Source organism: Salvelinus fontinalis, chromosome 21 (genome assembly GCF_029448725.1).
Source record: "Salvelinus fontinalis isolate EN_2023a chromosome 21, ASM2944872v1, whole genome shotgun sequence".
Lineage (NCBI taxonomy): Eukaryota > Metazoa > Chordata > Actinopteri > Salmoniformes > Salmonidae > Salvelinus > Salvelinus fontinalis.
In genome coordinates, this window is record NC_074685.1 from 6358766 (window position 1) to 6368739 (window position 9974).

Consider the following 9974-nt stretch of genomic DNA (forward strand, 5'->3'; position numbering starts at 1 on the left):
AAATGTTCCAACATCTAGTGGAAAGCCTTGCCAGAAGAGTGGAGGCTGATATGGTCATGTAGTGTATCTTCAATCTACTGTTTGGTCAGGAACTGGGTCAAGTGGGCAGGTTACCGCACTGGGCACACACTGGTTGAATCAAAATTGTTTCCAAGTCATTTACACTGAAATTACGTTGAAACAACGTGGACTAGATGTTGAATAGAGTATGTGCCCAGTGAAACAAAAGGTGCTCTTCGCTATCATCCAGGCCCCTGATCAAGATAGCAATAAAACAAACACTAGCTGTGGAATGACAAACTCTGTGTTGTTAAATTATCTAGGCAAATTAATACATGAAGGAATTAAATTAATTCCCTCATCCTGAAAGATAAATTAGTGAAACCATCTGTTGGGGACATTATCTTGAAACTCCGTCAGTATAGCAGAAGGGGCACGGTGTAACCTCCAAATCTGATTGGCTGTTGTCTCATTCCCCCTCCGCAAACGAGATCCCGGAGCCTTGGTAAGAAACGTGTTTTGTTTTGTGAGTGCTCTTTTAGTTTGTTAAACTTCCTCAGAAACATTGAAAACCTTGAACAGAATGGGCCTATTGCAAACATCGATGACTACCAGGTTATCGCCAGCTGATCTCTCCTTAATAAACAAATCACATAAAATCACCCGCACAGCTGATGTCATTTGCAACCTTTATTGTTGGCCATCATATTACCGTTCCCTAAAGCTGATGTCTGTGTTAACTTTTAAGTTCTGCTTTCAACCAAAATCTCTGTTATAAAATCTCTGTTGTTTGCCCAACCCACAGCAGATCACTTGATGTCGCTTCGGTGTCAAACAAGCTTGAAAGCAGAGCGATATTGCCTTCTCACTTCCAGGATTGTTGAACGTTGGTCAAATATTTTAAGGTTTACAATCTAGCTAGTTAGCTACATCAATGTAGAACCGCAATATTGCGACAAGAATACACAAAGCATGCATGCTAGCTAGCTACACTGAACAAACATATAAATGCAATATGTAAAGTGTTGGTCCCAGGTTTCATGAGCTGAAATAAAACAAACCAGAAAGTTTGAACAAAAATATTATTTCTCTCAAATTTTGTGCACAAATTTGTTTACAGCCCTGTTAGTGAGCATTTCTCCCTTTCCAAGATAATGTATCCACCTGACAGGTGTGGCATATCAAGGAGCTGATTAAACAGCATGATCATTACACAGGTGCACCTTGTGCTGCGGACAATAAAAGGCCACTCTAAAAAGTGCAGTTCTGTCACCCAAAACATCTCAAGTTTTGAAGGAGTGTGCAATTGGCATGCGGACTGCAGAAATGTCCACCAGAGCTGTTACCAGAGAATTGAATGATCCTTTCTGAACCATAAGCCGCCTCCAATGTTGTTTTAGAGAATTTAGCCGTACGGCCAACCGGCCTCACTACCTCAGACTACGTGTAACTACGCCAGCCAAGGACCTCCCCATCTGGCTTCTTCACCTGCGGGATCATCTGGGTCCAGCCACCCGAACAACTGATGAAACTGTGGGTTTGCACAACTGAAGAATTTCTGCAACAACTGTCAGAAACCGTCTCGGGGAAGCTCATCTGTGTGCTCGTTCTCCTCACCAAGGTCTTGACCCGACTAGTTCAGCGTCGTGGGCAAATGCTCACCTTTGATGGCCGACGCTGGAGAAGCATGCCAGTGTACCGAGCACATGGCAGACAGAAACCGTTTCAGGGAAGGTCATCTGCGTGCTCGTCGTCTTTACCAGGGTCTTGACCTGACTGTAGTTCGGCGTGTATGGCGTCGTGTGGGCGAGCGGTTTTCTGATGTCAATGTTGTGATTAGAGTGCCCCATGGTGCCTGTGGGGTTATGGTATGGGCAGGCATAGGCTACGGACAATGAACACAATTGCATTTTATCGATGGCAATTTGAATGCACATAGATGTTTCAGCATGATAATGCACGGCCCCATGTCGCAGGGATCTGTACGCAATTCCTGGAAGCTGAAATGAAAATGTCCCAGTTCTTCCATGGCCTGCATACTCAGACATGTCACCCATTAGGCATATTTGGGATGCTCTGGATCGACGTGTAAGACAGCGTGTTCCAGTTCCTGCCAATTTCCAGCAAGTTCACACAGCCATTGAAGAGGAGTGGGTTAACATTACACAGACCACAATCAACAGCCTGATCAACTCTATGCAAAGTGTATTGTGCAGCATGAGGCAATTGGTGGTCACACCAGATAGTGTGACCACCATATCTGTGAGCAACAGATGCATTTCCGTATTCCCAGTCATGTGAAATCCATAGATTAGGGCCTAATTCATTTACATAAATTGACTGATGTCCTTTTATGAACTGTAACTCAGTAAAATCTTAGAAATTGTTGCATGTTGCATGTTTTTGTTCAGCGTAGTTTCAGTAAACTACCAGCTGTACAGTAAACTACCAGCTGTACAGTAAACTACCAGCTGTACAGTAAACTACCAGCTGTACAGTAAACTACCAGCCCTGATCTCCTCCTGTACCCCATCGCTCTCATATCTCCCTCATCTCCTCCTGTACCCTAACTCTCATATCTCCCCAATCTCCTCCTGTACCCCAACTCTCTCATATATCTCTCATCTCCTCTGGTAACCCAACTCTCTCATATCTCCCTCATCTCCTCCTGTACCCCATCTCTCTCATCCTCATCTACTCCTGTACCCCAACTCTCATATCTCCCTGATCTCCTCCTGTACCCCATCTCTCTCATATCTCCCCAATCTCCTCCTGTACCCCATCTCTCTCATCCTCATCTACTCCTGTACCCCAACTCTCATATCTCCCTGATCTCCTCCTGTACCCCATCTCTCTCATCCTCATCTCCTCCTGTACCCCATCTCTTTCATATCGCCCTCATCTCTTTCATATCTCCCCCATCTCCTCTTCAGAGATGAGTAGCTGTTTTCTGAATAAGGAAAGGTTAGTCCTTTTTTAAGAATGCCTGGATGGGCCACCCCTAAACTGGCTTCCTCTCTAGGTTTGTTCCCTCTAGGGAGTTTTTCCTGACCACTTTGCTAGGCTGGGTAACTGACTGTAAAGCACTTTCTGACAACTACTAATGTACAAAGGGTTTTATAAAATACATGTAACTGATACAAGGGTTCTGAGGATGGCTACCTGAGGAAGACTGCACTGGGGACCGGCAGAACCAGATCTAACAGAGACCAGGACCAGCAAGGAACCCTTTCAGACCAGCACCAGCACCTCTATGATGATGATGAAGATGGTGGATCAGTGTGTTGTACACAGGAGGGCAGCAGTAGTGGTGTTGTTCAGTATGAACACCACATCCTCTACTCCTGCAGCTACTTCACTCCTGTCCTCTACTTCAGAGCCTCAACCCCTGGTATGTAGCCAGACAACACTGGCTGATTTACAAGAGAAAGTTGTTTTTTTTCTCATCCAGTCTTTCTCTTCCCCCTTTCTTTCCGTCTCTCTGTGAAGATTCTGCTTTGATGAATCTCTCTAAGGGTAGGAGGGTGTGTTTAGAGGAGGTATGGGACAGTGTTAATCCTAACTACAGATAGACTACAGAATAGACCCTGGGATATCATCACACAACAGGTTGGTACCTCTCTCCTCCTTTTCCTCCCTCTATACATATCTCTCCATCCCTTTCTTTATCCCCCCCCCCCCCATCTACCTTTCACTCACTCAACACTTCTTTGGTTACCTTTTTCTCCCGACTCTCATTTGCCAGTCATTCTTTGTGCTCCAACCCTGCAGGACAGAAGTGTTTATGAAACCTGTAGGTCAAGCTGCCCTGGAGGAAAAGCTATGATTCAGAGACTCAACCCACATTATATCTGAGAGTAATAATAATAATAATAATTAGAAGGGGGCTTATATTTGTACTATTTCACAAGTGTGTATTAATATGCATGTGTGAATTTTTGCATATACAATTCCCCCTGACTCACCCTTGGAGAGTGGGTTCACAGCGAGGGTCTGCCATTTTTTTTTATTATTAAAATTTTATTTCACTTTTATTTAACCAGGTAGGCTAGTTGAGAACAAGTTCTCATTTGCAACTGCGACCTGGCCAAGACAAAGCATAGCAATTCGACAAACAACAACAGAGTTACACATGGAATAAACAAAACATACTAAATAATACAAAAGAAAACATAAAGTCTATATACAGTGAGTGCAATTGAGGAAAGATAAGGGAGTTAAGGCAATAAACAGGCCATGGTGGTGAAGTAATTACAATATGGCAATTAAACACTGCAATGGTAGATGTGCAGAAGATGAATGTGCAAGTAGTCATACTGGGGTGCAAAGGAGCAAGATAAATAAATAAATACAGTATGAGGATGAGGTAAATAGATGGGCTGTTTACAGATGGGCTATGTACAGGTGCAGTGATCTGTGAGCTGCTCTGACAGCTGGTGCCTAAAGCTAGTGAGGGAGATATGAGTCTCCAGCTTCAGTGATTTTTGCAGTACGTTCCAGTCATTGGCAGCAGAGAACTGGAAGGAAAGATGACCAAAGGTGGAATTGGCTTTGGGGGTGACCATTGAGATATATCTGATGGAGCGCGTGCTACGAGTGGGTGCTGCTATGGTGACCAGTGAGCTGAGATAAGGCGGGGCTTTACCTAGCAGCGACTTGTAGATAACCTGTAGCCAGTGGGTTTGGCGACGAATATGAAGCGAGGGCCAACCAACGAGAGCGTACAGGTCGCAATGGTGGGTGGTGTATGGAGCTTTGGTGACAAAACGGATGGCACTGTGATAAACTGGATGCAGTCTGTTGAGTAGAGTGTTGGAGGCAATTTTATAGATGACATCACCGAAGTCGAGGATCAGTAGGATGGTCAGTTTCACAACGGTATGTTTGGCAGCATGAGTGAAGGATGCTTTGTTGCGATATAGGAAGCCAATTCTAGATTTAATTTTGGATTGGAGATGCTTAATGTGAGTCTGGAAGGAGAGTTTACAGTTTAACCAGACACCTAGGTATTTGTAGTTGTCCACGTATTCTAAGTCAGAGCCGTCTAGAGTAGTGATGCTGGACGGGCGGGCAGGTGCGGGCAGTGATCGATTGAATAGCATGCATTTCGTTTTACTTACGTTTAAGAGCAGTTGGAGGCCACGGAAGGAGAGTTGTATGGCATTGAAGCTCGTCTGGAGGTTAGTTAACACAGTGTCCAAAGAGGGGCCAGAAGTATACAGAATAGTGTCGTCTGTGTAGAGGTGGATCAGAGAATCACCAGCAGCAAGAGCAACATCATTGATGTATACAGAGAAGAGAGTCGGCCCAAGGATTGAACCCTGTGGCACCCCCATGGAGATTGCCAGAGGTCCGGACAACAGGCCCTCCGATTTGACACACTGAACTCTATCAGAGAAGTAGTTGGTAAACCAGGCGAGGCAATCATTTGAGAAACCAAGGCTGTCGAATCTGCCAATAAGAATGTGGTGATTGACAGAGTCGAAAGCCTTGGCCAGGTCGATGAATACGGCTGCACAGTAATGTCTCTTATCGATGGCGGTTATGATATCGTTTAGGACCTTGAGCGTGGCTGAGGTGCATCCATGACCAGCTCTGAAACCAGATTGCATAGCGGAGAAGTTATGGTGGGATTCGAAATGGTCGGTAATCTGTTTGTTAACTTGGCTTTCGAAGACCTCAGAAAGACAGGGTAGGAAAGATATAGGTATGTAGCAGTTTGGGTCTAGAGTGTCACCCCCTTAGAAGAGGGGGATGACCGCGGCAGCTTTCCAATCTTTGGGAATCTCAGACGATACGAAAGAGAGGTTGAACAGGCTAGTAATAGGGGTTGCAACAATTTCGGCAGATCATTTTAGAAAGAGAGGGTCCAGATTGTCTAGCCCGGCTGATTTGTAGGGGTCCAGATTTTGCAGCTCTTTCAGAACTATCTGGATTTCGGTAAAGGAGAAATGGTGGGGGCTTTGGCGGGTTGCTGTGGAGGGTGCCGGGCAGTTGACCAGGGTAGGGGTAGCCAGGTGGAAAGCATGGCCAGCCGTAGAGAAATGCTTATTGAAATTCTCAATTATAGTGGATTTATCAGTGGTGACAGTGTTTCCTAGCCTCAGAGCAGTGGGCAGCTGGGAGGAGGTGCTCTTATTCTCCATGGACTTCACAGTGTCCCAGAACTGTTTTGAGTTAGTACTACAGGATGCAAATTTCTGTTTGAAAAAGCTAGCCTTAGCTTTCCTAACTGCCTATGTATATTTGTTCCTAACTTAATTGAAAAGTTGCATATCACGGGGGCTGTTCGATGCTAATGCAGAACGCCACAGGATGTTTTTGTGCTGGTCAAGGGCAGACAGGTCTGGAGTGAACCAAGAATTCTATCTATTCCTAGCTCTACATTTTTTGAACGGGGCATGCCTATTTAAGATGGTGAGGAAGGCACTTTTAAAGAATAGCCAGGCATCATCTACTGACGGGATCAGGTCAATGTCATTCCAGGATACCCCGGCCAGGTCGATTAGAAAGGCCTGCTCGCAGAAGTGTTTTAGGGAGCGTTTGACAGTGATGAGGGGTGGTCGTTTGGTCGCAGACCCATTACGGATGCAGGCAATGAGGCAGTGATCGCTAAGATCTTGATTGAAAACAGCAGAGGTGTATTTGGAGGGCGAGTTAGTTAGGATGACATCTATGAGGGTACCCGTGTTTACGGATATGGAGTTGTACCTGGTAGGTTCATTGATAATTTGTGTGAGATTGAGGGCATCAAGCTTGGATTGTAGGATGGCCGGGGTGTTAAGCATGTCCCAGTTTAGGTCACCTAGTAGCACGAGCTCAGAAGATAGATGGGGCCAATCAATTCACATATGGTATCGAGGGCACAGCTGGGGGCAGAGGGAGGTCTGTAGCAAGCAGCAACAGTAAGAGACTTGTTTCTGGAAAGGTGCATTTTTAGAAGTAGAAGCTCGAATTGTGTGGGTACAGACTTAGATAGTAATACAGAACTCTGCAGGCTATCTTTGCAGTAGATTGCAACACTGCCCCCTTTGGCAGTTCTATCTTGGCGGAAAATGTTATAGTTAGCGATGGCGATTTCAGTGTTTTTGGTGGTTTTCCTAAGCCAGGATTCAGACACGGCTAAGACATCCGAGTTAGCTGGGTGTGCTAAAGCAGTGAGTAAGACAAACTTAGGGTGTAGGCTTCTAATGTTAACATGCATGAAACCAACCATTATCAACGGCGACCCTGGAGCAATTAGGGTTTAGTGCCTTGCTCAATGGCATAGACAGATTTTTCCTTGTTGGCTCGGGGATTCAAACTAGCGACCTTTTGGTTTCTAGCCCAACGCTCTAACGGCTAAGCGACCTGCCGCTGAGTATTACAACTGTATATTTTATTGTGTGTGACCTTTTCCCTCTTCCTCTCTCTGTACAGACAGGTGAACTACATAGTGAGCTGGCTTAGTGTGGTGGGTCCTATAGCGGGACTTGACATTCCTTTCAGCTACTGTAAACAGGTATCTGCTGGACACCACACACTCCGTCCCTCCACAGCCCCCTGCCCTAGGGACACAGACAGACTGAGTGGACCTCTCACAAAAAAGCGTCACATCTAGCGTGGACAACACGTGACACAAAAGTGAATTTCCACTGGAACCACATTTGGCTACAGCTTGGGAGAGGCGTGTTGATGTGGCCTGTCCAGTGGGCAGAAGAGGAGAGTCATGGCTAGAAGGGATACAGTTTTTGTCGAAATAACATCAAGTTAAATTGTTTTGCATTTTTACTCAAACCCTTTTACCTTAACCCAATTATCCTAACCTGCTATGTTAATTATCCTAACCCGCTGCATAAATTCTCCTAATCTGATACAAAAAGTCAAATCTGACAAAAACTGTATTCCATCTGGTCAAAACCAGTGACAAAGAGACCGATGCCCAGCAGATCTGTAGAGAACCAGTGTGACACACTGCTGACACCTACTGGTGAGAAAGAAACATTGTTTCAGCCATGTCAGAACTGCTAGGATGATTCAGCCGGGTGATGGATTAAAGGAGCGGGATCCCGAAGACAAGTAGATTGGAACAGAGTCCACTATGTGCATGAGCGCTGATCTCTGTGAAAAGGAAACAGACACATTTCCTTCTGTCAGAGACAGAGCAGACCTGGTCATAGGAGACTAGACAACCATGGAGCAATCAAAGAGATATTTATTCATTTCTATGGCAGCAACTCTATCCTCGTCAAATTTGTTTTGGAATAACACAAATAAAGTATATTGTCTGGGGAACTGAAGATGAAATCAGCCATTACAGATGTGTTTCCAATGTCCTCTAACCTCTAACTATAAATACTCCTCTCATTATCACCTAACATGGCCAACAATCATTTTGTAACTTTGACGTTTCTTGGGAATAAAGTTTTCTAACATATTGTCTCCATTGAGTTTCTCATAGAACAACATTGTCGATTTGCATTGATTTAGAAATTGTTGCATGTTGAATGTATATACAGTGGGGAGAACAAGTATTTGATACACTGCCGATTTTGCAGGTTTTCCTACTTAAAAATTACAGACCTCTACATGCTTTGTATCATAGGTACACTTCAACTGTGAGAGACGGAATCTAAAACAAAAATCCAGAAAATCACATTGTATGATTTTTAAGTAATTCATTTGCATTTTATTGCATGACATAAGTATTTGATACATCAGAAAAGCAGAACTTAATATTTGGTACAGAAACCTTTGTTTGCAATTACAGAGATCATATGTTTCCTGTAGTTCTTGACAAGGTTTGCACACACTGCAGCAGGGATTTTGGCCCACTCCTCCATACAGACCTTCTCCAGATCCTTCAGGTTTCGGGGCTGTCGCTGGGTGTTACGCACACCTCTAAGAAGAGGGAACGCACCACCCTGCTACAACTGAACTCCCCGTGAAGTGAAAGAGGTATGGGACTGTAGGTGTGAGTAAGGATGACAAAGGCAGAATTGACCGTTTACTAGGATTTTATTCCTTTACACGGTAATATGGGGAAAGGGGGCTGGACGGAACCAAAGCAAAGAAAGTAATTATCAAAGCTCCCCCTCTCCTATCTAACCTGCCTACCCACTACTTACCTAACTTAGCACCACCTGGTGCCCCAACCAAAATACAAGGGGGTGGTCCGCCCAGGTCTTACCTAGTGTGCCTAGACAGTGAATATACTACGGGTATATGTATGCCCGCGGGCCTCTTGCCTAAGCACTCCCTAGGTGCCTTCCCCTTCCCCCCTGGGAACAAATGAAACAGGAGAACAAACTATCTCAACCAAACTAAGAAACAAAGGACATCAAATAAGCTTTATCTGAGCAACAATCTCACACAGAACATACCAACTGCTCCCAGCAACAACTAACACAGTACATACCAACAACCAACATGCTATAACCCTCAGCCATCAACCTCCTCTCTCAGCAATGATCTATATAACATTCAATCGCTCTAGCAATGATCTCAGCCTGCCTATGATCTCTCTCTTCTTAACAGAACACTGGCTTTATTAGCTTCAGAAGGCATTGTTAATTAGAGACAGCTGCGTCTTGACGAGGGGGCGGGGTCATCTCTCCAATCATCAATTGGGGCCGACCAATCAGCTGCTTGGGGATAATTTCAGGAAGCCATCTACTGAAACACACACACTCAAATACAAACTACAACAAAGAAACTGGGGAACGTAACACTGGGCAATACGAACTTTCAGCTCCCTCCAAAGATTTTCTATTGGGTTCAGGTCTGGAGACTGGCTAGGCCACTCCAGGACCTTGAGATGCTTCTTACGGAGCCACTCCTTAGTTGCCCTGGCTGTGTGTTTCGGGTCGTTGTCATGCTGCAAGACCCAGCCACGACCCATCTTCAATGCTCTTACTGAGGGAAGGAGGTTGTTGGCCAAGATCTCGCGATACATGGCCCCATCCATCCTCCCCTCAATACGGTGCAGTCGTCCT

The 9974-nt window shown here is 45.0% G+C and overlaps 1 pseudogene; it reads left to right on the forward strand.

The window, feature by feature from the left end:
• The first annotated feature begins 1949 nt into the window (after nt 1-1949).
• LOC129819137 (ubiquitin-like-conjugating enzyme ATG10) lies at nt 1950-7568 on the forward strand (annotated as a pseudogene).
• The last annotated feature ends 2406 nt before the right edge of the window (nt 7569-9974 follow it).